The 24,084-nt window shown below is 47.8% G+C and overlaps 1 pseudogene across 1 annotated transcript in view; it reads right to left on the reverse strand.

Annotated features, from left to right (window-relative positions):
* LOC311105479 (alpha-2-macroglobulin-like) overlaps positions 1 to 23,964 on the reverse strand; it is a 43,868-nt pseudogene extending 19,904 nt beyond the window's left edge. The window contains exons 1-9 of the transcript in view: positions 23,938 to 23,964; positions 23,620 to 23,785; positions 23,132 to 23,365; positions 22,851 to 22,917; positions 20,165 to 20,310; positions 11,654 to 11,803; positions 10,792 to 10,944; positions 10,507 to 10,577; positions 10,096 to 10,275 (exon numbers count right to left, since the gene is read on the reverse strand). The product of the transcript in view is annotated as an alpha-2-macroglobulin-like (transcript). The remainder of the gene's footprint in view (positions 1 to 10,095; positions 10,276 to 10,506; positions 10,578 to 10,791; positions 10,945 to 11,653; positions 11,804 to 20,164; positions 20,311 to 22,850; positions 22,918 to 23,131; positions 23,366 to 23,619; positions 23,786 to 23,937) is intronic.
* Between the last annotated feature and the right edge of the window lie 120 nt (positions 23,965 to 24,084).

Below are 24,084 nucleotides of genomic sequence, written 5' to 3' on the forward strand. Positions count from 1 at the left end.
GTCATACCGGCCTGGATCACGCAACACCAAGCCAGACGCCCTCTCCCGTCAATTCCAGAAGGATGACACCCCCTCCAAGGACCCTGTGTCGATTCTGCCAAGTCCCTGCATCGTTGCAGCTCTGACCTGGGCTGTTGAGGAACAGGTGCTGGAGGCTCTCCGTAACCAGCCAGGTCCCAGCACTTGCCCAGCTGACCGCCTTTTTGTCCCCGAAGACCTGAGGTCCCAGGTCGTTCAGTGGGGACATGACTCCCGCCTAGCTTGTCACCCTGGCTCCACCCGCACTTACAACCTGCTCGCCCAGAGGTTCTGGTGGCCCTCTCTGAGGAAGGATGTACGGGAATTCGTCCAAGCCTGCCCCATCTGCAACCAACACAAGTCGTCCTGCCAGCCCCCAGCCGGATTGCTGCAGCCCCTGCCTGTGCCCAGACGTCCCTGGTCTCACATCGCCCTTGACTTTGTCACGGGGCTGCCCCCTTCAAGTGGCATGACCGTCATTCTCACCATCGTTGACCGTTTCAGCAAGATGGCACACTTCATTCCCCTCCCCAAGCTCCCAACCGCCAAGGAGACCGCCCAGGTGGTCCTGGAACACGTCTTCCGGATCCACGGACTGCCAAAGGATGTAGTTTCTGACCGTGGTCCACAATTCTCCTCCGCTTTTTGGAAGGAGTTCTGTCACCTGCTGGGAGCCACAGTCAGTCTGACTTCCGGATTCCATCCCCAATCCAATGGGCAGTCAGAGCGGGCTAATCAGGAGCTCGAGAAGGCACTGCGATGCATGACTTCACGCAACCCCCACTCCTGGTCGCAGCAATTGACATGGGTGGAGTACGCACACAATTCTCTGACCTGCTCTGCCATCGGTATGTCCCCTTTCCAATGTGTTTATGGATACCAGCCTCCTCTATTTGCCAGCCAGGAAGAGGAGGTTACTTGCCCATCTGCACTTGCTTTTGCCCGTCGATGTCGCCGCACCTGGTCACAAGCCCGAGCCACACTCCTCAGATCCGTTGCCAGCTACACTACCGGGGCCAACCGTCGGAGAATTCCTGCTCCCACCTACCATGTTGGTCAAAGGGTGTGGTTGTCATCGAAGAACCTGCCACTCAGGGTGGAGTCGCAGAAGCTGGCACCTCGGTTCATTGGCCCATTCCCTATCATAAGAGTGATTAGCCCAACTGCTGTCCGGCTCCAACTGCCTAATTCCCTGAGGGTGCACCCCACTTTCCATGTGTCTAAGATTAAGCCCATCCATGAGAGTCCGCTGGTCCCTGCTGCGCCTGGTCCTCCTCCTCCACGGCTCGTCGATGGTGGTCTGGTTTACACCGTCCGCCGCCTGCTTCGGTCCAGACGGAGGGGTAGGGGTCTCCAGTACCTCATTGACTGGGAGGGCTATGGACCTGAGGAAAGGACCTGGGTGCCAGCTAGTCGGATTGTGGATAGGACTCTCATCACCGCTTTCCACCAACGGCATCCTGATCAACCTGCAATCCGTAGGGGCCGCCCCAGAGGGGTCCCTAACCGTCCTGCCCGCTCGGCTTCCTGTCCTGTGCCTGATCCTGTCTCGGGACCTGTCCCATCTCCCGACCACGGCCCTCCGGCTTCCTCCGAGGATGAGGACGTTCACTCGGACCGTTCGGAGGAGTTCTAGCCCTCCTCCGGCTCCCCTCCTACCGCCCGGCGTGGTGTTGCTCTTGGGACTTCTGGGGCCGTCCCTTGGGGGGGGGGTTCTGTCATGGGCCTCTCACTCCACCGGGTTACCACCTTAATTTTCTTCCACTCTGCTCACCACTCTCTCTACTCAGCCTAACTAGCTCCACCTGTCCCTGCTCTGCTCTGCTCTAATTACTCTGCCAGCTGCGCTGCATTACCCACTACCTCTCCCAGTATTTAAGGCCCTGTCTTTCAGCTCTCCGGTGTCAGATCGTCTGCAAAGCTCACACCCGGAACCTGTTTGCTCGCGCTTCTGGCTCACCCTGGTTTTGTGACCCCGGACCTGCCTGTTTTTTGGATACTCTTCTGCCTCAGGAGATCCAGACCTGCTTCTGCCATTACGACTCCTGACTACTCTTCAATCCCGGTAACTCTGACCAGCCTTCTGCCTTGCTACTACGTATTTTGGATTTCCCTTGAACTGTACTGCTGCCTTGTTTCATTCCGCCCTGTTGTGTCTGTGTCTCCCCCCCCCAGGACTTCTGGACCACCCACCACCGGCTTCATAGGACGCATCGCTGCCACTGGGGGGGGCACAGACCCAGCACATTGGACGGGATCCCTGTTACCCCTGGAGCCTTCATTCACTCCCTACTTCCCTTTTCCCTTAAGTTTAATAAACTTTCTGGTGTGACGCAATTGTGGTCCTCTGGTCGTCTGTCTGAACCGTGACAGTGCCACCAACTGAACATTTTAGTATGGAGCCATGTGACTATGCTCTTACACATAGAATAGATAGCACACTAGTCCCCAATTTGGAAATACTCATGTTTCTAAATGAAAAAATGCTGAATTAGATTAATGTTTTTAAATGTTTTAAAATGTCTGGTGTTAGAAGTGACAGTAATCCAAAAGTAATAAAATGCAATCGGATTACATTAATCATTTTGAGTAATCCATTACATTCCTGATTACTTTATTTTTCATGTAACTGTAATCAGTAACGGATTACATTTTTCAAGTAATCCGCCCAACCCTGCCCAGGCTTAATGCAAGGCATTATCGCTGGGATATGACGTACAGTGCCTTGCAAAAGTATTCATCCCCCTTGGCGTTTTTCCTATTTTGTTGCATTACAAACTGTAATTTAAATTGATTTTTATTTGGATTTCATGTAATGGACATACACAAAATAGACCAAATTGGTGAAGTGAAATGAAAAAAATTACTTGTTTCAAAAAATTCCACCTTGGCAATAACAAATGGAAGAGTAGCTCAACCGAGCTACTCGCTCTCACAAATACAATCACTCACAAAGACAAGGGGATCAGAGGGAACACTTATACACATACTAATTAGGGGAATGAGCACCAGGTGTGTGTGATTGACAAGACAAGACATGACAAGTGGATTGATGAGAATGGGATCGGCAGTAGCTAGTAAGCCAGTGACGACGAACGCCGAAACCTGCCCGAACAAGGAGGGGAGGCAGCCTCGGCGGAAGTCGTGACAGTACCCCCTCCTTGACGCGCGGCTCCAGCAGTGCGCCGACCCCGGCCTCGGGGACGGCCAGGAGGACGCGGAGCAGGGCGAGTCGGATGGCGACGGTGGAAATCCCTCAACAGGGAGGGTTCGAGGATGTCCCTCCTTGGGACCCAACACCGTTCCTCCGGACCGTACCCCTCCCACTTTACAAGATATTGAAGGCCCCCCACCCGATGCCTCGAATCCAGTATGGAATGGACCGATTACGCCGGGGCCCCCTCGATGTCCAGAGGAGGTGGAGGAACCTCCCGTACCTCAGACTCCTGGAGCGGACCAGCTACAACTGGCCTGAAGAGGGACACATGAAACGAGGGGTTAATACGGTAATCAGGGGGGAGTAACAACCTGTATGTAACCTCGTTTATCCTCCTCAGGACTTTAAACGGCCCCACAAACCGCGGGCTCAGCTTCCAGCAGGGCAGACAGAGGGGTATATTCCGGGTCGAGAGCCAGACCTGATCCCCCGGTACGAAAACCGGGGCCTCCCTGCGGTGGCGGTCAGCGTTCGCCTTCTGACGATGCACGGCGCGCTGGAGGCGAATGTGGGCAGCGTCCCAAGTCTCCTCCGCGCACCGAAACCAGTCATCCACCGCAGGAGCCTCGGTCTGGCTCTGGTGCCACGGTGCCAGGAGCGGTTGGTAACCCAAAACACATTGGAAGGGTGTTAGGTTAGTGGAGGAGTGGCGGAGAGAGTTCTGAGCGTATTCTGCCCATGGCAGGAACACGACCACTCCCCCGGTCGGTCCTGATAGTAGGTCCGCAGGTACCTACCCACATCTTGATTCACCCTTTCCACCGGCCCATTACTCTCGGGGTGAAATCCAGAGGTCAGGCTGACTGAGACCCCCAGACGTTCCATGAACGCCTTACAGATTCTAGACGTGAACTGGGGACCTCGGTCGGATACTATATCCTCTGGTACCCCGTAGTGCCAGAAGACGTGAGTAAACAGAGCCTCCGTAAACAGAGCCTCCGCAGTTTGTAGGGCCGTGGGAAGACAGGGCAGACGAAGGAGGTGGCAGGACTTCGAAAAGAGATCCACAACAACCAGGATAGTGGTGTTACCTTGGGAGAGGGGAAGATCAGTAAGAAAATCAATACTAAGTTGAGACCATGGTCGTTGTGGAACTGGTAAAGGTTGTAGCTTACCCGCTGGGAGGTGCCTAGGTGCCTTACTCTGGTTGCACAATGAGCAGGAGGAAACATACACCCTCACGTCCTTAGCCAAGGAAGGCCACCAGTACTTCTCGGTCAGGCAGCGCATTGTACGACCGATACCTGGATGACCAGAGGAGGGTGCCGTGTGTGCCCAGTAGATCATACGATCACGGATAAGCGCAGGCACGTACTGCAGCCCAGCTGGACACTGCAGTGGAGATGGATCTGTGCGTAATGCCTGCACTATATATGCGTCCATCGCCCATACTACCAGCGCCACAATGCATGAGGCCGGGAGTATGGGGGTGTTGTCTCTGGGCCTCTCCTCTGTGTCATACAGCCGAGACAGTGCGTCTGCCTTCACGTTCTTCGTACCCGGAATTTATGAGAGTGTGAAATCAAACCCGAGTGCTGGGATAAGACAGCGCCTATCCCTACCTCGGACGCATCCACCTCCACTACGAACGGTAGTGATGAATCGGGGTGAGCCAGTACCGGGGCTGAGGTGAACAGACCACGCAATCTACTGAAGGCCAAATCAGCCTCAGCAGACCAGCGGAGCCGGGACGGCCCACCCTTCAACAAGGAGTTAATGGGAGCTGCAACCTTGCCAAAGCCCCGAATAAACCTCCGATAGTAGTTGGCAAAGCCAAGGAAGCGCTGCACCTCCTTCACCGTGGTTGGAGTCGGCCAATTACACACGGCTGAAATGCGATCTCCCTCCATCTCCACACCTGTGGTAGTAATGCGGTATCCGAGGAAGGAGATTGACTGCTGGAAAAACTCACACTTCTCTTAGGGCATCACCAGGTATTCATAATGCCTCGAGGTTGTGCTGAATGCTGTTTTCCACTCATCCCCTTCCCGAATACGCACCAGGTTGTAGGCACTCCTGAGGTCTAATTTCGTGAAAAAACGGGCCCCATGCATTGACTCAATCACTGAAGGAATGAGGGGAAGAGGATAACTAAATCGTACCGTCACCTTATTCAGTGGTCGATTATCAATGCACGGGCGTAAACCGCCATCTTTCTTCTTCGCAAAGAAGAAACTCGAGGAAGCAGGTGAAGTGGAGGGACGTTTATACCCCTGGCGCAGGGACTCGGTGACGTATGTTTCCATAGCCTCCGTTTCAGCCTGCGACAGGGGATACACATGATTCCTGGGAGTTACAACATCTACCCGAAGGTTTATCGTGCAATCCCCCTCCTGATGAGGTGGTAATTTAGTCAATTGCGTCTTGAAAAACGCAAGCGCCAGATCATGGTTTTCGGGGGGAATGCACACGGTGGGGGTACCGTCTGGACTTTCCACCGTGGTCGCACCAACGGAAACACCTAGATACCTACCCGGACACTCACTACCCCGTAAGAACCCTCTGGGCCATGAAAAATTGGGGTTGTGAAGGGCTAACCACGCAATACCTAAGACTACAGGGTAAGCAGGAGACTCAATAATCAAAAAAGTGATATGCTCAACATGCGTCTCCTGTGTAATCATGGTGACTGGTACAGTAACCTCCTTAACCAACCCGGACCCTAATGGTCGACTATCAAGTGCTCTGATGGGGAGTGGAATGGATAGGGGAACCAATGAAATGCCTTGATGGCGTGCAAATGCCCTGTCCATAAAGTTCCCAGCTGCGCCTGAATCGACTAGCGCCTTACACTGGGAAACTACCAGGTGATCGGGAAAGGAGATAGATAAGGTACAGTGCGCCGCAAAGGGCCCTGAACAAGTTTGGGTGTTCGTTACCTGGGGTGATACGTGAGTACCCTGCCTACCGCCTCCAGACCCAAAGGAACGTTTACTGCGACGTGAGGTGGATTGTCCCTTCGTGCCACCAGAGTGGCACTGTCGCTGTCCTCCTGCGCTCTCTCGACCGGCGGCTCCCCCCAGCTCCATCTGCTCGGGGTCAGAGACGTCCGGAGTGGGAACGGGCAGACCCCTACCAGGACGTCCTCTGGCTGCTAGCAGATTGTCCAGCCGGATGGCCATGTCCACCAGTTGGGAGAACGATAGCATGGCATCACGGCAGGCTAGCTCCCGTCGGACGTCCTCCCTTAGGTGGCACTGTAAATGGCCAATCAGGGCCCGCTCGTTCCACCAGGACCCCGCCGCCAGCGTCAGGAACTCCAGCGCATAGTCCTGTGTGGTCCTTGTCCCCGCCTCAGGCGGGTGATTGAAAACGGTCCGAAAGAGGCGAGCAAACTCCCTGTAGTCCTCCAACGCGGCAGCTCCCTCGTTCCACACCGCGTTGGCCCACTCCAGGGCTCTCCCACAAAGGCAGGAAACGAGGACAGATACCTTCTCCCACTCCAGTGGCGCCGGCCTGATGCTGGAGAAATATATCTCTAGTTGGAGCAGAAATCCCTTACATCGCACTGCTATCCCATCAAACGCCGGTGGCCGGGATATCTGGATACCTCCAGGGGCTGGGGTGTTGGTGGCTGGATCCGGTTGACCAGCTGGTCTCGATAGATCGGGTCCTCTCTTCTCCAGGCGTTGTACTACCTGAAGAACCCAATCCATCGCTTCCCCCAAGCTGGCCAGCATCGAGGAATGCTCCTGGACCCTTGCCACAACTCCAGACATGCGGTCTTCTCCTGCTGACTCCATATCAGATCAGGTGAGTGATTCTGTGACAAGGTGTGAATGAAGGAGTCAGGCGCAGGAGGTAAAACACCGAAGTACAGAGTTTATTCCGTTTATATAAATAAAACGAACCCAGCGTCAAAACGAAACTATCACAAGGGAAATATTCCACCTTGGCAATAACAAATGGAAGAGTAGCTCAACCGAGCTACTCGCTCTCACAAATACAATCACTCACAAAGACAAGGGGAACAGAGGGAGCACTTTTACACATACTAATTAGGGGAATGAGCACCAGGTGTGTGTGATTGACAAGACAAGACATGACAAGTGGAGTGATGAGAATAGGATCGGCAGTAGCTAGTAAGCCGGTGACGACGAACGCCAAAACCTGTCCGAACAAGGAGTGGAGGCAGCCTCGGCGGAAGTCGTGACAGGTGCGTGCATATGCATTCACCCCCTTTGCTATGAAGCCCCTAAATAAGATCTGGTGCAACCAATTACCTTCAGAAGTCACATAATTAGTTAAATAAAGTCCACCTGTGTGCAATCTAAGTGTCACATGATCTGTCACATGATCTCAGTATATATACACCTGTTCTGAAAGGCCCCAGAGTCTGCAACACCACTAAGCAAGTGGCACCACCAAGCAAGCGGCACCATGAAGACCAAGGTGCTCTCCAAACAGGTCAGGGACAAAGTTGTGGAGAAGTACAGATCAGGGTTGGGTTGTAAAAAACTATCAGAAACGTTGAGTATCTCACGGAGCACCATTAAATCCATTATTAGAAAATTGAAAGAATATGGCACCACAACAAACCTGCCAAGAGAGGGCCGCCCACCAAAACTCACGGACCAGGCAAGGAGGGCATTAATCAGAGAGGCAACAAAGAGACCAAAGATAACCCTGAAGGAGCTGCAAAGCTGCACAGTGGAGATTGGAGTATCTGTCCATAGGACCACTTTAAGCCATACACTACACAGAGCTGGGCTTTACGGAAGAGTGGCCAGAAAAAAGCCATTGCTTGAAGAAAAAAACGCATGTGGGAGACTCCCCAGACATATGGAAGAAGGTACTCTGGTCAGATGAGACAAGAATTGAGCTTTTTAGCCATCAAGGAAAAAGCTATGTCTGGCGCAAACCCAACACCTCTCATCACCCCGAGAACACCATCCCCACAGTGAAACATGGTGGTGGCAGCATCATGCTGTGGGGATGTTTTTCATCGGCAGGGACTGGGAAACTGGTCAGAATTGAAGGAATGATGGAGGCGCTAAATACAGGGACATTCTTGAGGGAAACCTGTTTCAGTCTTCCAGAGATTTGAGACTGGGACAGAGGTTCACCTTCCAGCAGGACAATGACCCTAAGCATACTGCTAAAGCAACACTTGAGTGGTTTAACGGGAAACATTTAAATGTCTTGGAATGGCCTAGTCAAAGCCCAGACCTCAATCCAGGGTGAATAGTTACGCACGCTCAAGTTTTCAGTTTTTTTGTCTTATTTCTTGTTTGTCTCACCCAAAAAAATATTTTGCATCTTCAAAGTGGTAGGCATGTTGTGTAAATCAAAGGATACAAACCCCCCCAAAATCAATTTTGATTCCAGGTTGTAAGGCAACAAAAAATGAAAAATGCCAATGGGGGTGAATACTTTCGAAAGCCACTGTAACAACAGGTCTGGCCTATGTTAAAAGTGTTTTAAAAAAGTTTAAAGCATTTGTTAGGTGTTAAGCCTGTGTTAAATTATGCTTAAAACGATTAAAAGACAAAAAAGTGATTGTGATTGTGTTGAATTGTGTTTGGGAAATAGAGATAGACATGAACCAGGTTTCCATTCAACCTTTTTGCGCGCGTAAAGTATGTTTGATAAAAAATGTCATGACAGGCCTGAAGGAAACAGAACATTTGTCTGTAAAAATGTCCAATTGTCGACAAAAAAAATACGCTAGACAAGGTGGGACCTTTTTGTGTCAGTAAAATAAATTATGCGAGAAATGGTGGTGGAAACACTTTTATGGGCAAATATTGATATAATAACCATCATATCTAAGTAAACTTGGAATCACGCGATGACATGTTGTGTGGTCCTCCCACTACAACTCGCCGGGAGAACATGCAGTTTATTAGGCTTCAGATTAAATAAATATTGATGGTTTTATTCTGGTGACATGATGATCGATGCTTGGCTGTCATTTGACAAATAAAAAGAACCTCGCTCATTTGTCCATAACAATCTCATCATATAGTCAATTTGATGGAAATATCTCCGGTGGGAAAATACGCATATTGTTTTTATGCGGATGTAGAAAAAATGTGCATGAAAATCTGTCGCCAATCAGATGGAAACCTAGCTATGGTTTAAAAAGGTAGTGGTAATATTTCATTCAATACAGAAATGTGTAGGCAGCTTAACTTACCCCTTGTGCCAAGAGACCAATTCTTTGGGACGAGCTATGTTTTCAATACTGTAATGTTTACATGAATTATGATTATTTCCAGGGATACACAACATCCTGAAATATATGTCGATATCTTTGTTAGAAAGAATACTATCTTTCCCTTGACAGAGTGATGCTGAATGTAAAACATTTATCAATTATACACCACTCTCCCCTACTCTGTAATGCAGTTTAATGAGGTACAGGTTCCTAATCTAGACCACTAATGTATGTTTGATATAGGTGGGTTGGTTGTTTAGCAACAAAACTGACAGGTACGCAACTATGGGGCAAAACAGACGGGGTTGGCTTAGATTGTTGACAAGTTAACTATATTTTGCCTCCAAATGCTTATTGAAAACATAAATACATTTGCACAATGAGCACTTGTTGTTTCTCAAATAAATCATTACAGTTGCTGGTTAGCTAGCTAGCGAATTTTTGGCATATTAGCATAGACATGACATGAGTCAAAACACCTCAAAACAAGCCATGGTATCAATAATAAGATACTACGAGCTGAAACGAGCCACCGACTATTCTCCACATGGCAGCTTCTTGTCATTGTTGCTAACTATCTGACCGTTCAGAATCATAAGATCACACAGCCTTCTGCCTCAATGATGCGCGCGCATTATTTTTGTGACGTTGTCAGTCAACCCATCTATAAGGCAACAGCCTCACTGTGCAGTGCTCTTACCCAACTTCCACAAGATCCCATATCCATGTCTCAGGGAAGAACGTACGGACCGTCTCTATGGGTGGCGGAGGTGGAGCGGCACCATGTCCGGCATCGAGTAATCCAGCTTGAACCACTGAAAATCCCTGACCTGATGCACCCGTTTCAAGGCTGTCCATTTCTACAGTGTGGGAGTAGTATCTGTAGGGTATTACTAAAACAAAACAGTCATTATTCTCGTGTTAGAATCAGCCTGGTCAAACCAGACCGAATGCTGCGCTCACTGGTGATGCATGCAGCGTTCAGACTGGTTTAACCAGGCTATGTTAGAATAACAAAAACCATACATTTTCCAAGATTCAACAAAGACTTCTGGCAATGACGAGAGTAAGCGGTGTTAAGGAGGACATCTCACCATAGGATCAATGGTACTGGTTCCCCTTATAACTTAGGCAGGAAGGTACTCTTAGAACCAGATTAGTTGCCAGCTTCAGTCCCAGTTTCTAGAAATGTAAGAATCACAAACAAGAGAGCTCAATATTAATGATTGTCTCAGTTTTATTTTTCTATTCTATGTTTTTTTGTTGTTGCCTCAAACAGGCTATTTTAGCAATGTATAATTTAAGAAGATGAATGCACGGTAACAGTTTGGTAAATGATTCTTACGAGAGAGAGGAAAAGAGGCTTCAAGTTAAGAGAAAACAAGGCAGAAGGTGCCTGAAAAACTTAATAAGGTTCCTTTTTCTCCTCAGTTTGTCCATCTGGGTATGGCATTACATATCTCCTTGGTCTTACACGTAAACATGCTACTGGATCTTCAAGCTCGTAGGGAATGTATGTTGTCTCCTTGACTGGTAACAAATCAAATATCTGGAATGGGATAATAAGGAGACGTGAAATGACCTTGTTCATTGGGCACCAAACAGAAGGCAGTGACTACTTAGACTTGTCTAATTTCATTTTCCATTGCTAAACGTTTTTAAAATGCTTTCCGTGCCCTGATGAACACAACCCAGAATAGGAACTTATTAAAGTCACACTATGCAGAAATCGCTCCTCCATTTCCTGGTTGCTAAAACTCAAATAGTTCACCTAATTTCAGTTTATGTGACAAAATAGCCTAGTATAGTGTAGAGAATCATTGTACTATCTAAACCGCTGTGAAATATATTTTCCAAAACCATGAATATTGTTGTTTCAGCTGTTTGAAGATGGTGTACAAACCAAAAAGTAAAAGATGCAAAAACAAAACTTAAGAACGGGGACCATAGAAATAGCACACATAGAACAGATACACTGCTTCTTAGACTTGCTTTCAAGCAGATCTATTACTCACATTTCTATGTGAATTTGGTTGAATTCAGGTCGCCCAAAAAGTTACATATTGCCACTTTAAGTACCAATAGGGATATGCTTTCCAGTTGATGAAAGCACACCCATTGGCCCACTGTGAACAGACCCACTCCAAGTCTGCTGTAGTCACTTCTTATTCCCCTGAAGCTGTTTGTATTCCCAGCACCACAAAAGCTGTTTATATGGTGGTATGACCGTTGACATAAACTTCAGTGAGCTCTGTTACCTTGTCAGCATCCAGCCTCTTCCCTGGCTCCATGATGTGAACACTCTTGTCCACAGTGCTGAGGCCACAGAGGGAGCCGGGCTGGGCCGAGAGCTGCAGGGTGTTCTCCTCCCCTGGGACCGCTTTTGAGGGTGAGAACTCCACCAACACCTGGCACACATGACATACACAAGTGTACATGATACACCTTTAGTGTACACAATATCTTTGTGATGAGGGTATGACACACACAGACACATGCACACTGTAAAAACGGACAGCTCATCTCCTTTCCAAAACCCCAACTTTCTTTTGGTTTTCTTATTGAAATAAGGTCACGCCAATCATCATAATTGTATCAGCCAATCAGCAGCCTTTCCCCCGGGACTTAGCATAATACCTGACCAGCCAGGGCCTCAGACAGTCTGCAGTTTCCATTCTGATGACAACCAATTTTTCTCTTCTCTTATTCTACCTCCTTAGAACAAATTGCTTTTCTTTCTGATGTTTTATTGAAGGTGCAGCTAAATGTAAGTCCCAAAATCCTGATGTCTTGTTGTTTGGAGCTAAACAGTGTCTGTTGTAAATATGTACCATTTGTGTTAAACTTGGTAGCTAGCTAGCTCGCGTACTCCCGCTAGCGTTAGCATTAGCATTGTCATCCGGAATGCATTACTATTTAGCATGCATATTAGCGATTAGCATTTGTTAGCATTTGTCTGTGGTGCTAGGCTATTTTCGGTTGTAGATCGCTCATGCTTATTATGTTTTATAATTTGTAGATATTTCTACATTGCTCTGTTGTTTGTTTGTGCATCTAGCATGTGTTTGGGTCCACATAGCCTGTTTAGTTTGTAGGCATATTTTTCCCATACTGTGCTATAGCCTAAGTTCTCCCCTTTTCTTTGCAGAACCACAATTAGTATCAGAGAGGGTGGTGTTGTAATTGTGTGTGTGGATCTTCATTAAACCATTGAACTGGAACTACTGCATCCTCGTGTTCTGAACGGACACCCTGTGGTGGTTGCTACTGGCCTAAAATCCAGCACCTAGGTTTTTTATCCCTTTTTATTGGTCCTTCGAATTCATAAACAACCCATATTTTTCATGGTCCTTATGAGCAGGATGCAGTAACTGCCAGAGTCCAAGGATGCCAGTCACCAGAGAAGATCCTCCACAAGTTGTGGTTCGTCCCACCGTCAGACTCGCCCCCCACATCGTCTGGTCGACTATGAGGTATGCTACGAGTCAAGGCAGACGATCACCACACACACAACAACACACCACTCCAACGAGGGACCACGAGCAGAGGGCACTGTGAGTGGAATTAATTACTCTCACAACAAGACCAGCAGCAGCTACCTTCCTGTACAAGATGAGAGAGAAACCCGTTCTTCTTCCAGAACAGTCATAACATGCCTGAAGCTGATAGGAGTGGAAACTGAGAAGTTGACAAGGGAGATAATGGAGCTATCGGAAGAGCTAAATTAATCAGCTTCAATGGGTCCCCAACAGTTCAAGTCACTACCCAGGCTGACCCGCAACAGTGAGAATGGAGCCTCACCTTCATCGGTTGCCAACTCACCGGCCCCCCATAGCAGGCGCACCTTGACTAGAGATTGTCATCATCAAAGTCAGCCTAAGCGGGCACAGCTGGTGACAACCAGAGATGATAAACTGCAGGCACAAAGGCAGCTGGATAAGATAGAGCAGCTCATTGAAAACCTTGGGATCAGAGGGCTCTCCTTTTCAGACCAGTCATCCTCATCCTCATCATCTACTCAGTCAACCCCTCGCCGTCGTGAGCCATCGCACCAGCGAGACCGATCGTCTTCTCATTGCAGGACTCGTAGCCCTACTGCGCCACCTAGAGGGCTGACTTCACATGATCGCCAACATCAGCCCTCACCTAACCGCTGCGGTCAGCCTACACTTGATCGCCAACATCAGCCCTCACCTAACCACTGCGGTCAGCCTACACCTGATCGCCGTCGTCAGCCCACACCTGACCGTCACCGCCGCGACTACTCACCTAATCGTTATGGTCAGCCTACACCTGATCGCCGTCGTCAGCTCACACCTGACTGTCGCCGCCGCGACTACTCACCTGACCGTCGTGACTACTCACCTGAACGCTGCGGTCAGCCTACACCTTATTGCCGTCGTGAGCCCACACCTGACTGTCACCGCTGCGACTACTCACCTGACCGTCGCGCCGTGACTACTTACTTGACCGTTGTTGTCAGCCCTCACATGACCATCGCTGCTGCGACTACTCGCCTGACCGTCGCCGCCGGGCCTACTCACCTGATCGTCGTTGGCACTCACCTGTCCGCTACCGCACACCTTCTCCAACCAGCTGAGAGTGCACCTACCATGGACTAACTCCTACCATCCCCAACTTCATCAATGAATACCCACGAGAGTTTGCAAGACTGAAGTTGGCCCTCGACAATGTGCTGCCTGTAGATGCAACAGAGTGCTTCAAGTTTCAGATATTGTTGGACCACCTGAAGTTGGAAGAGGCTTTGCTAATTGCCAACTCCTACAGCAACAGCAGGTACACATACAGTGACACCATGGAGTCCCTCACAGAACTGTATGGCCAGCCCCACCTGTTTGCCCTCCAATGCATTGCAGGGTTAATGGATGGCCCCAACATCAAGAAAGGTGACACCAAGGCATTCCGAACATTCGCTCTGAGGATGTGCTTGGTTGGCATGTTGGATCAGCTAGGGAGTAATGGACAGACAGAACTGAGGTGTGGATCACATGTCTCTCGCCTCTTAGCTAAGTTATCACACAACCTAAGAGTCAGCTTCAAGAGATGTGTGAACCCCATCAAGACACCCATTCCAACCCTCCTTCACCTGGCAGAGTGGCTTGAGTACGACGTGAGAGTACAAGTAGATGGCACACAGTTCAGTAGCGACCAAAGCAGGGACCACCCTAGCTCATGCCGAGATCAACATGAAGACAAATCCTTCCCTAAGACCATCACCATCCTCCACGGGGGTGAGCAGAGAAAGGACAAAGCCGAAGTCTCTGCACAGAACCAATCTCCGGAGGAAAAGTCACGGGAGAAGCCAAATAAGTATTGTCGTTCTGCAACACCATGCAGCATTACATGAATCAATGCACCGACTTTCAGCTCCTTTCCAAAGAACAGAAAGAATCGTGGATCAAGACAAATGAAAGATGTGGGAAGTGTGGACGCGAACACCAAGCAGCTCAGTGTATTCTCAAGGCTAAGTGCAAGAAGTGCGAGAAGAAGCATCTTGAGATTCTCCACGAGGTCAACACTAGTCGGACTGCTACAAAGAACGCTAGCACGAACACTATGAAGACCACCAGCACAAAGGCGCCAACAGAGGCCTGGTGAGCTCCACTGCAGAGACCCTCTACGTTGATCGACCTTCCGGCAGCAGTAAGGTGTTGCTGAAGATGAGTTGAGTCATCTTGCAGAGCGGCAACAAGTCACTTGACACGTACGCCCTGTTGGACGATGGGTCGGAGCGCACTATACTTCTACACGAAGCAGCAGAGCAGCTAGGCCTCCAAGGCAATCCTGAGGACTTGGCACTTCGTACGGTGCGTCAAGATATTTGAGTCATCCATGGAGCTTCTTTGTCATTCTCTGTGGCCCCTGTTACTCAACCAATCCTTTGACATCCACAGAGCCTTCACAGCTGAATAGTTGTGCCTTGCACCGCATACCTACCCTGTCAAAGCCCTTCAGGAAAGGTATCGGCACCTCAAAGTCCTTTCCCTTCAACCGCTGGATCAGGCACAGCCGCTACTGCTCATCGGATCAGACATTCCCCATCTAATCACCCCGACAGAGCCAGTGCGTTTGGGTCCCCCTGGCGGACCTGCCGCCATCAAAACTAAGCTCAGATGGACCCTTAAAAGTTCCTTCATACATCCCTCGTCTCTCCATCTGCAGAGCTCTTCAGCCATGTAGAGATGCTCTGGCAGTTGGATACGCTACCATACAGGAGTGAGAAGCTCGTCACATGGTCCAAACAAGATGTAGAAGCCATGCATCTACTGGAGGAGAAGACAGTCAGGGTCGAAATGGACAGGGTTCAAAGGTACGCCACTCCCCTTTCGTGGAAGAAGAACCTTCGTCCCTTGGAAGCTAAACCATGATGATTACCCTGAGGTCTATGAGTGGCAGGTTCTTCCCTTTGGGACGACATGTAGCCCCTGCTGCACCACGGTTGCCCTTCGGAAGCTTGCGTTTAACCACAGTGAGCCCAAAGAAGATGTGCACTTCTCTGTAGAATGCTGTTTCTATGTAGACAACTGTCTACAAAGTCTCCCCTCTGCAGATGAAGCCAAGAAACTGGTGGACAAGTTGAAGCACCTTCTTGCCAAGAGCGCACCCTTGGATTACGATGGCAATGTCTGTCTGACACTCTTGGCTACAAGCACGGTCACATGGAGAAAGTTGAACCCACCATGCGCAACATATATCGGATCCTTGCCAGCCAGTACGATCCACTTGGCTTCATCGTTCCATACACCACACGGCCAAGGTTGTGGTCCAGAGGCTCTGGGATAAGAAAAGAGGGTGGGATGCCCCAGACCTACCTGAAGATCTTCTCCAAGCGTGGCTTATTTGGGAGAACGAACTTCCACAGCTCTCAGGTCACACTACCAAGGTGTTACGTCAGCACCGACATGGATCTCCCAACCAGCACAAGAATGAAAAAATATATATAAAATAATAATGTATGCACTCACTAACTGCAAGTTGCTCTGGATAAGAGCGTCTGCTAAATGACTAAAATGTAAAATGTAAGAAGTGTTCACGTCTTCAGTGATGCCTCAGAACGTGCGTACGGTGCCGTTGCGTACCTCCATACTGAAGACACCAAGGGACGGATCCAAGTGGCATTCCTTGCAGCAAGATCAAGAGTGGCCCCGAAACGACAACAGTCAATGCCAAGACTCGAGCTCTGCGCAGCACTCACCGGTGCCCAGCTGGCCGTGGTCATCAGAAAATAACTCACTGAGGAAATCCACGAGGTCATGTCTGGTCGGATTCTACAACAGTCTTAACCTGGCTCCAGTCAGACTCCTGCAGGTACAAAGTATTTGTAGGCACAAGAGTCACAGAAATACAGGAGCTCACGGACCCCCAGGCCTGGCTTTACATGGACACGGAGAGAAATCGACGATATCACACATGGCAAGACGCTGTCTCAGCTTATAGAACACAACCGTTGGAGTCAAGGTCCTCCATTCCTGTGGCAGGCCCAGTCATCCTGGGTCCTTGCCAGCCAGTGTGCTGAGTTACGTTGAAGGTTCTGGATTCTGAGAGGGAGGGCAGCTATTCGCCGTTTTCAGCTTGGTTGCACCGAATGCAGGAATTGGCAAGGCCAGCCAGATGTGCCTAGGATGGCTGACCTGCCTCCAGCCCGACTGCGGCTCCACAAGCCCACATTCTATTATACAGGTGTGGACTGCTTTGGACCGTATTTCATCAAGATTGGCCCGAAGAAATGAAAAGAGATGGGGCATCATCTTTAAGCGCATGACCACCCAGGCTGTACACGTGGATCTACTGACGAACGTGGATTCCGATTCGTTCCTAAAGGCTTTGAGAGGCTTCATCGCTCGAAGAGAAAAGCCCTTTCAGATCCTGTCTGATCGAGGAACACATTTCAAGGGAGGGGAGCGGGAGCTACAGGAGACCTTCATGACTCTCCACCCATAGCTCCAGGAACAGTTAAACAGTCAGAAGATTCGCTTCGCCTTCAACGTACCAAGTGCACCACACTTTGGAGGATGCTGGGAGAGGGAGATCAGATCCATCAAGACTATCCTGCAAACCACCCTTGGCGCGCAGACAATCTCCGAAGAGGTGCTGAGGACTGTCCTAATTGAAGTAGAAGGAATCTTACATTTACATTTACATCATTTAGCAGACGCTCTTATCCAGAGCGACTTACAAATTGGTGCATTCAACTTATGATAGCCAGTGGGACAACCACTTTTTTTTTTATGGGGGGGTCGGGGAGGGGGGTGGGGTAGAAGGATTACTTTGATACTATTCCAGGTATTCCTTAAAGAGGTAGGGTTTCAAGTGTCTCCGGAAGGTGGTCAGTGACTCCGCTGTCCTGGCATTGTGGGGGAGCTTGTTCCACCATTGGGGTGCCAGAGCAGCGAATAGCTTTGACTGGGCTGAGCGGGAACTGTGCTTCCGTAGAGGTAGGGGGGCTAGCAGGCCAGAGGTGGATGAACGTAGTGCCCTCGTTTGGGTGTAGGGTCTGATCAGAGCCTGAAGGTAAGGAGGTGCCGTTCCCCTCACAGCTCCGTAGGCAAGCACCATGGTCTTGTAGTAGATGCGAGCCTCAACTGGAAGCCAGTGGAGTGTGCGGAGGAGCGGGGTGACATGAGAGAACTTGGGAAGGTTGAACACCAGACTCCAATCCCTTGGGATATGTTTCGTCGGACATCGCGGATCCGGATCCAATCGCTTCTAACTCTCTTCTCATGGGGCGGCCAGACTCGTCACTACCACAGGTGGTCTACCCAGAGTCTGAACTGCTCCGTCGAAAAGATGTAGACACAGCCAGGTTCTAGCCGACAATTTCTGGCACTGTTTCACATGTAACTACTTCCCTGCACTTCAATGCTGCCATAAGTGGCACAAGGATAAGGAAGACCTTATAGTTGGGACTGTTGTGATGATCGTGGATGATCAGTTTCCTAGGGGACTGTGGCAAATTGGAACTGTCAAGTCAGTTATCCCTGGAGCAGACGGGAAAGTGAGGACAGCAGAGATCGAAGTCAAGGACAGAACCTACGTCAGGCCTGTTGCTCGACTCATCCAGCTGCCCGCCCTTCCTCAAGAAGCTACTGACCCTTAGCAGGCTTGTCAGTTGAAGCAAATAGGTACAATACATTTGGGATCAGCTGTGAAAACGGACAGCTCATCTCCTTTCCAAGACCCCAACTTTTGGTTTTCTTATTGAAATTAGGTAATGTCAATCATCATAATTGTATTAGCCAATCAGCAGCCTTTTTTCAAGGGACTTAGCATAATACCTGACCTGGCAGGGCCTCAGGCAGTCTGTAGTTTCCATTCTGATGACCCACTGGTTTTTCACTCCTCCATATTCTACCTCCTTAGAAAATATTGCTTTTCTTTCTGATGTTTTATTGTAAGTGCCAAAATCCTGATGTCTTGTTGTTTGGAGCTAAATAGAGTCTGTTGTAAATATCTAGCATTTGTGTTAAACTTGCTAGCTCGCGTACTCCCACTAGTGTTAGCATTAGCATTAGCATTGTTAAGTTGCGTCAATTCAAATCTGGTATAGGAACAAAAAAGGTCAATACACGTCTTCTAAAATAGACTAGTATTTTAATTAATGCAATCCACTTCAATGGTGAATATGATGTTCGTATATACGGATCCACTGAAATACCACGCAGGGCACTCAGAGAACTGATCCATTGTTATAAGTTCTTCTTCAAATACTCTGACAGAGATAGTTCCCGCTCCCTGCTGGCCAATCAGAGTAGAGACTGAGCGTGGTTTAGACTTACTCAGCCAATCGTTGGTGCACAGGCTGGTCCCAGCCCCTTGGCGCTTTACCGTTGCACACTGTTGCCAGGCATAAGTTGTTATCATCGCACCCTGTCTCGAGTCAGCACCCATAGACACTGTTCCCCTGTACTCCTTGTACCTACGTCCTTGGACGGTTCACAGATCACAAAGAGGCAGTGTTTGTGTATGTGAGACATTTGAGACACAAGATCTTATCTCCCCCTACTCCCTAACAGCTCCTCACATGAATCACAGCTTGTTATGTGAAACAATTTATATCAGTACAGTACAAACCTATTATGTTTAATCATTCATGCATTCTTTCTAAGCTAGGCATCACATCTAGATCCCTACAGCATTGTCATCCGGAATGCATTACTATTTAGCATGCTAGTTAGTGGTTAGCATTTGTTAGCATTTGTCTGTGATGCTAGGCTATTTTCGGTTGTAGATCGCTCATGCTTATTATGTGTAGATATTTCTACATTGCTCTATTGTTTCGTTGTGCATCTAGCATGTGTTTGAGTCCACATATCCTATTTAGTTTGTTGACATGCAAAGAGGCATATTTTTCCCATACTGTGCTATAGCCTGAGTTCTCCTCTTTTCTTTACAGAACCACAATTAGTATCAGAGAGAGTGGTGTTGTATGTGTGTGTGTGGATCTTCATGTGGTCCTCTGTAGCTCAATTGGTAGAGCATGGTGCTTGTAATGCCAGGGTAGTGGGTTCGATCCCCGGGACCTCCCATACGTAAAAATGTATGCGCACATGACTGTAAGTCGCTTTGGGTAAAAGCGTCTGCTAAATGGCATATAATTATTATTATTATGAACTGGAACTACGGCTTCCTTGTGTTCTGAAAGGACACCCTGTGGTGGTTTCTACCGGCCTAAAATCCAGCACCTACGTTTTTTATTGGTCCTTCGAATTCATAAACAACCCATATTTTTCACATACATATACACACACCTTGTGCCTGAAGCATTTCTCAGTGGGGAAGTTCATGCTGTGGGCGATTACAGTCTCGCTGGGAAGCATACTGTACACCAGGACCTGTATCACTGGCGCCATCTCTGGAACCACTGCCAACTTCAAGGTGACTTCACCCTCAGTTACTGCAACGCAAGAGCATGTCACACTGAGTACGTTTACATGCACAGTAATAATTAGATAGTAAACTGATTATGGCAGTAAACAGATGATGCAATAGTCACCTTACTCTATCTTAATCGATGTAAAGTCAAAATCTAAGAAAGCATACGCCGATTAAAACACCAGGGGCATGTAAACGTTGGGTATGCACAAAATATGCCCCTAAACATTCATAACATGCGCCAGTTTTCACTCAAAAGTTGGTATTTATACAAACTGAACTTGAAGTGAGAATGTGCTTATCCTCCTGCAAACTTCAGACCATGCATGGTTGAAGTATTGCATTGCAAGATGGCAAAAGTAGCCTTGTGCAGGAATATATGACACTCTTATTCATAACAAAAAACAGGTAGCTAAATATAATAATAATAATATAATCATTTTCCCTTAGTGAGCGAAAATCGATTTATTTTATCTTTGCATTCTAAAATAATATGAAATAGATACCTATTTCTAATTATTCATTTCATTACCATAATCATTGCAGAATAAATCCTCACCTTTTCTGACTGTGCTGGTTTCATAGGCTACTTGCGAAATAGCCTATAGGCCTACAACAAGTTAGGATAGGCTACCATTCGTCCCATCTCTCATTTCATTGGACCCACTTCACAATAAATAGATACGCTATTTCAAGTATATTTCTCTATGTGATCCGAAGCGCAGTTCATTGGGCCCACTTCACAATAAATAGATAAGCTTTTTCAATTATTTTGCTCTATGCCAGGGTTCTTCAATTCCGGTCCTGGAGGGCCGAAACACCTCTGTTTTTCATCCTCTCCTTCTAATCAGGGGCTAATTCAGACCTGGGACACCAGGTGAGTGCAATTAACTACCAGGTAGAAATAAAAAACAGAAGTGTTTCGGCCCTCCAGGACCGGAATTGAAGAACCCTGCTCTATGCGATCCGAAAAACTGATCGCAGACGATTCACCTTTTTCATTGACTTTTGTAGGCGTCTGAATACTGTATTGTCGAATTTCTCGAGTAGACAATATTTCATTTGTAAACATAATACATAAATGATATAATGCAGAATTGTCAATGGCTGAGGTTAATGTGGTGTGGGAGTCAGGCGCAGGACACCGAAGCTTAGTCCAACAAAGTGTACTAGTGCAAACCAAAGCACAATACAATGAACGGCCTCAACAATAAACAGAGGCAAGCGATTACGCAAACTGTGCGTAAACCAATAAAACAATAAACAGAGAAAAACACGCAGCACTAACGGACAGGCGAATAACAACACACAAACTAACCAACACCAAACAGGCAACTTATAGGACACACAATTAGACACAAACGGACACAGGTGCAACAGACAGACAAAAGCAATCAAACATAGAAACATTCAACGGTGGCAGCTAGTACTCCGGGGACGACGAACGCCGAAGCCTGCCCGAACAAGGAGGAGGAGCAGCCTCGGCAGAATCCGTGACAAGAATAAATTCCTCACCTTTTCTGGCCATGATGAGTTCATATTCCCGAAGTAGTCATAAAACAAATTACCATGCGCATCTCTCATTTAATTGGGCCTATTAAATAGGCTATTATATTATACAGAGTTTTTACTCTAGGCATTGGACAGGGAGCGCGGTTTTAACATACAGTAGAATTTAACAGGTGAACAGCAGTTGATCGTTTGTATTGCAGTGTGTAGGCTACCACTGTAAGTAGGCCTACTATAGTTTTCATTTTAGACAATGTTTCAGAATTCGTGGGCAGTGCAGCATATTTATGTTCAGGAAAAAATGTATGCAAAACATTATTGCATTCAAATGATCTGTTTACAGGTCCACAACCATTTGCAATTGTTTTTTTCTTTCTGAAACGGTCAGATAGTGACATTTGCGGTAGGCTGCAAAAGAAAAGATTCTGGCAACACCTCCAAAGACATTTGATCAAGTTCGCCATTGCTATTTCCTTTAGATACTGTCTTGGCTTCATTTCAATACTTCCAAAGTATACAGCCAATAAGGGCGTTATTGTCACAATCAAAGGTGAATGATAATGACGTTTTCCAGGCAGAGTTATAATGCTCATTGACGCCTGCACAGTTTTGTGACCGGTCTGATTTATAACGGGAAACATGTGTATGTATGGCATGCGGCAAGTTTATGTATCTCAATATTTGTGTGTATGTACAGTTTTTTCAAAAATGGCGCACGCTGATATTTAGAGTTACATTTACGCAACGGTTATGAATGAGGCCCCTGGTTTTCTGTACAATCTTTCAAATGATTAGGACATGTACACAATTTAATCGGTGATCCAGACATGTAAACACCTTAATAGGTGTTCCAGCAGTGTATTTGATCTGCTCATGTGCTAGCACCAGCCGAGCGATATGCCCTCTTGCAAAACATAAACATTTTAATCGAAGTATTATATTAATCTGCCTATCCACAATAATCGCTTTATTGTGTGCATGTAACCATACTCACTGTCATTGTCATCAAGCACCTTCCAGTACGTTCATAATTACTTAATAAAACTTCCTCACCAGGACTCCCCTGCTGCACGGTAACCTTAATGTGTCCATGCTGAACTATTGCCCCTCTGGATAAGGCCTGGAGGAGGGAAAAACAGTTATCCCATCAAGTCAGCAAGAAGGAGATGATGAGGAGTATTGGTGTTGTATAGGGACATCCTTCTTTGAAGGTGAGAGGCTGGGACTAGGTCTGAAATAACCCTGGTCAAAATAGTGCACTAGAGAATAGGGTTCCATTTTCGGACGCACCCTGGGTTTGCAGGTTGTCACAACTTGTTCCTGGTTCTACTCACCAGGTAGATGACATCCACAGAGCCCTTTGGGACGGTCTCCCCTACGATGGCGTACTGGATGGTGATTGACACTTCCTCCCCACATGCCAGTGGTTTCTCCATCTTCTGAATAGCCAGAGAGCTAGAGGTTTTACTGTGAGGGGCAGTGGGCTGGATCAGTGAGAGTATGTGTTGCCCTCTGTTGAAATAGGGGACCCTGTATCTAGTGTTCTCCACTTGTGGTGTGTTGCTTACCTGGAAAGCAAAAGAGGGAAGAGAGAGTATAACTGAAGGCTCAATCCCAAATCAACCCTTAGAGCTCCGCCTTGCCCTCTGATAGGCTAAGTGGAAGTTCACCATATTGCTTATTATACCAATGGAATCTTCTCAGATCTCCACAAGAACGTGGTAGGCCCTAGGGTGTAGGGTCAAGGGGGTGATTTGGGATAGCGCATGAAGAGTCTTCAGAGTCTCAAAGTCTTTCAAAACCTAGAAGGAATCATACTTACTATGAGGTTAATATTCTCTTTGGGCATACTGGTTGTGTTGAGAGAGAAACTGGCAATACCATGACTTGGTTAGGTTCTGGAGACGATGTGAGGACCAGCCTTTCTTCTCCAACAGGTAGACTAACATGTCAGAGAAAGGTGTGTTGTTGAAGTGAACAACGTTTATCTGATGAAAAAGGGGGGAAAGTTCTATGAAGTGATGCTACATGTGTCACTGTTACCTACCATTGGTAGTTAGGTAAACAGGAATGTCAAAGAGCAAATGGCATCCACAATTCAACAAAGTTCAAGAAACAATAACACTGGATTTGGACTTACCTTGCCCTCCATAATTGATCCATGTTCATAGATTTTGGGTGTGTCGACAAATGTGAGTTTTCCAATCAGATAGGAGAGCCCTATATGTTTATTCTTTGACTATGTAATACCTATCAAAGAAAAACAAATGATAATAGCATGGTTTAT

The sequence above is a fragment of the Coregonus lavaretus genome (assembly GCF_964263955.1).
Source record: "Coregonus lavaretus genome assembly, chromosome: 30".
Taxonomy (NCBI): Eukaryota; Metazoa; Chordata; class Actinopteri; order Salmoniformes; family Salmonidae; genus Coregonus; species Coregonus lavaretus.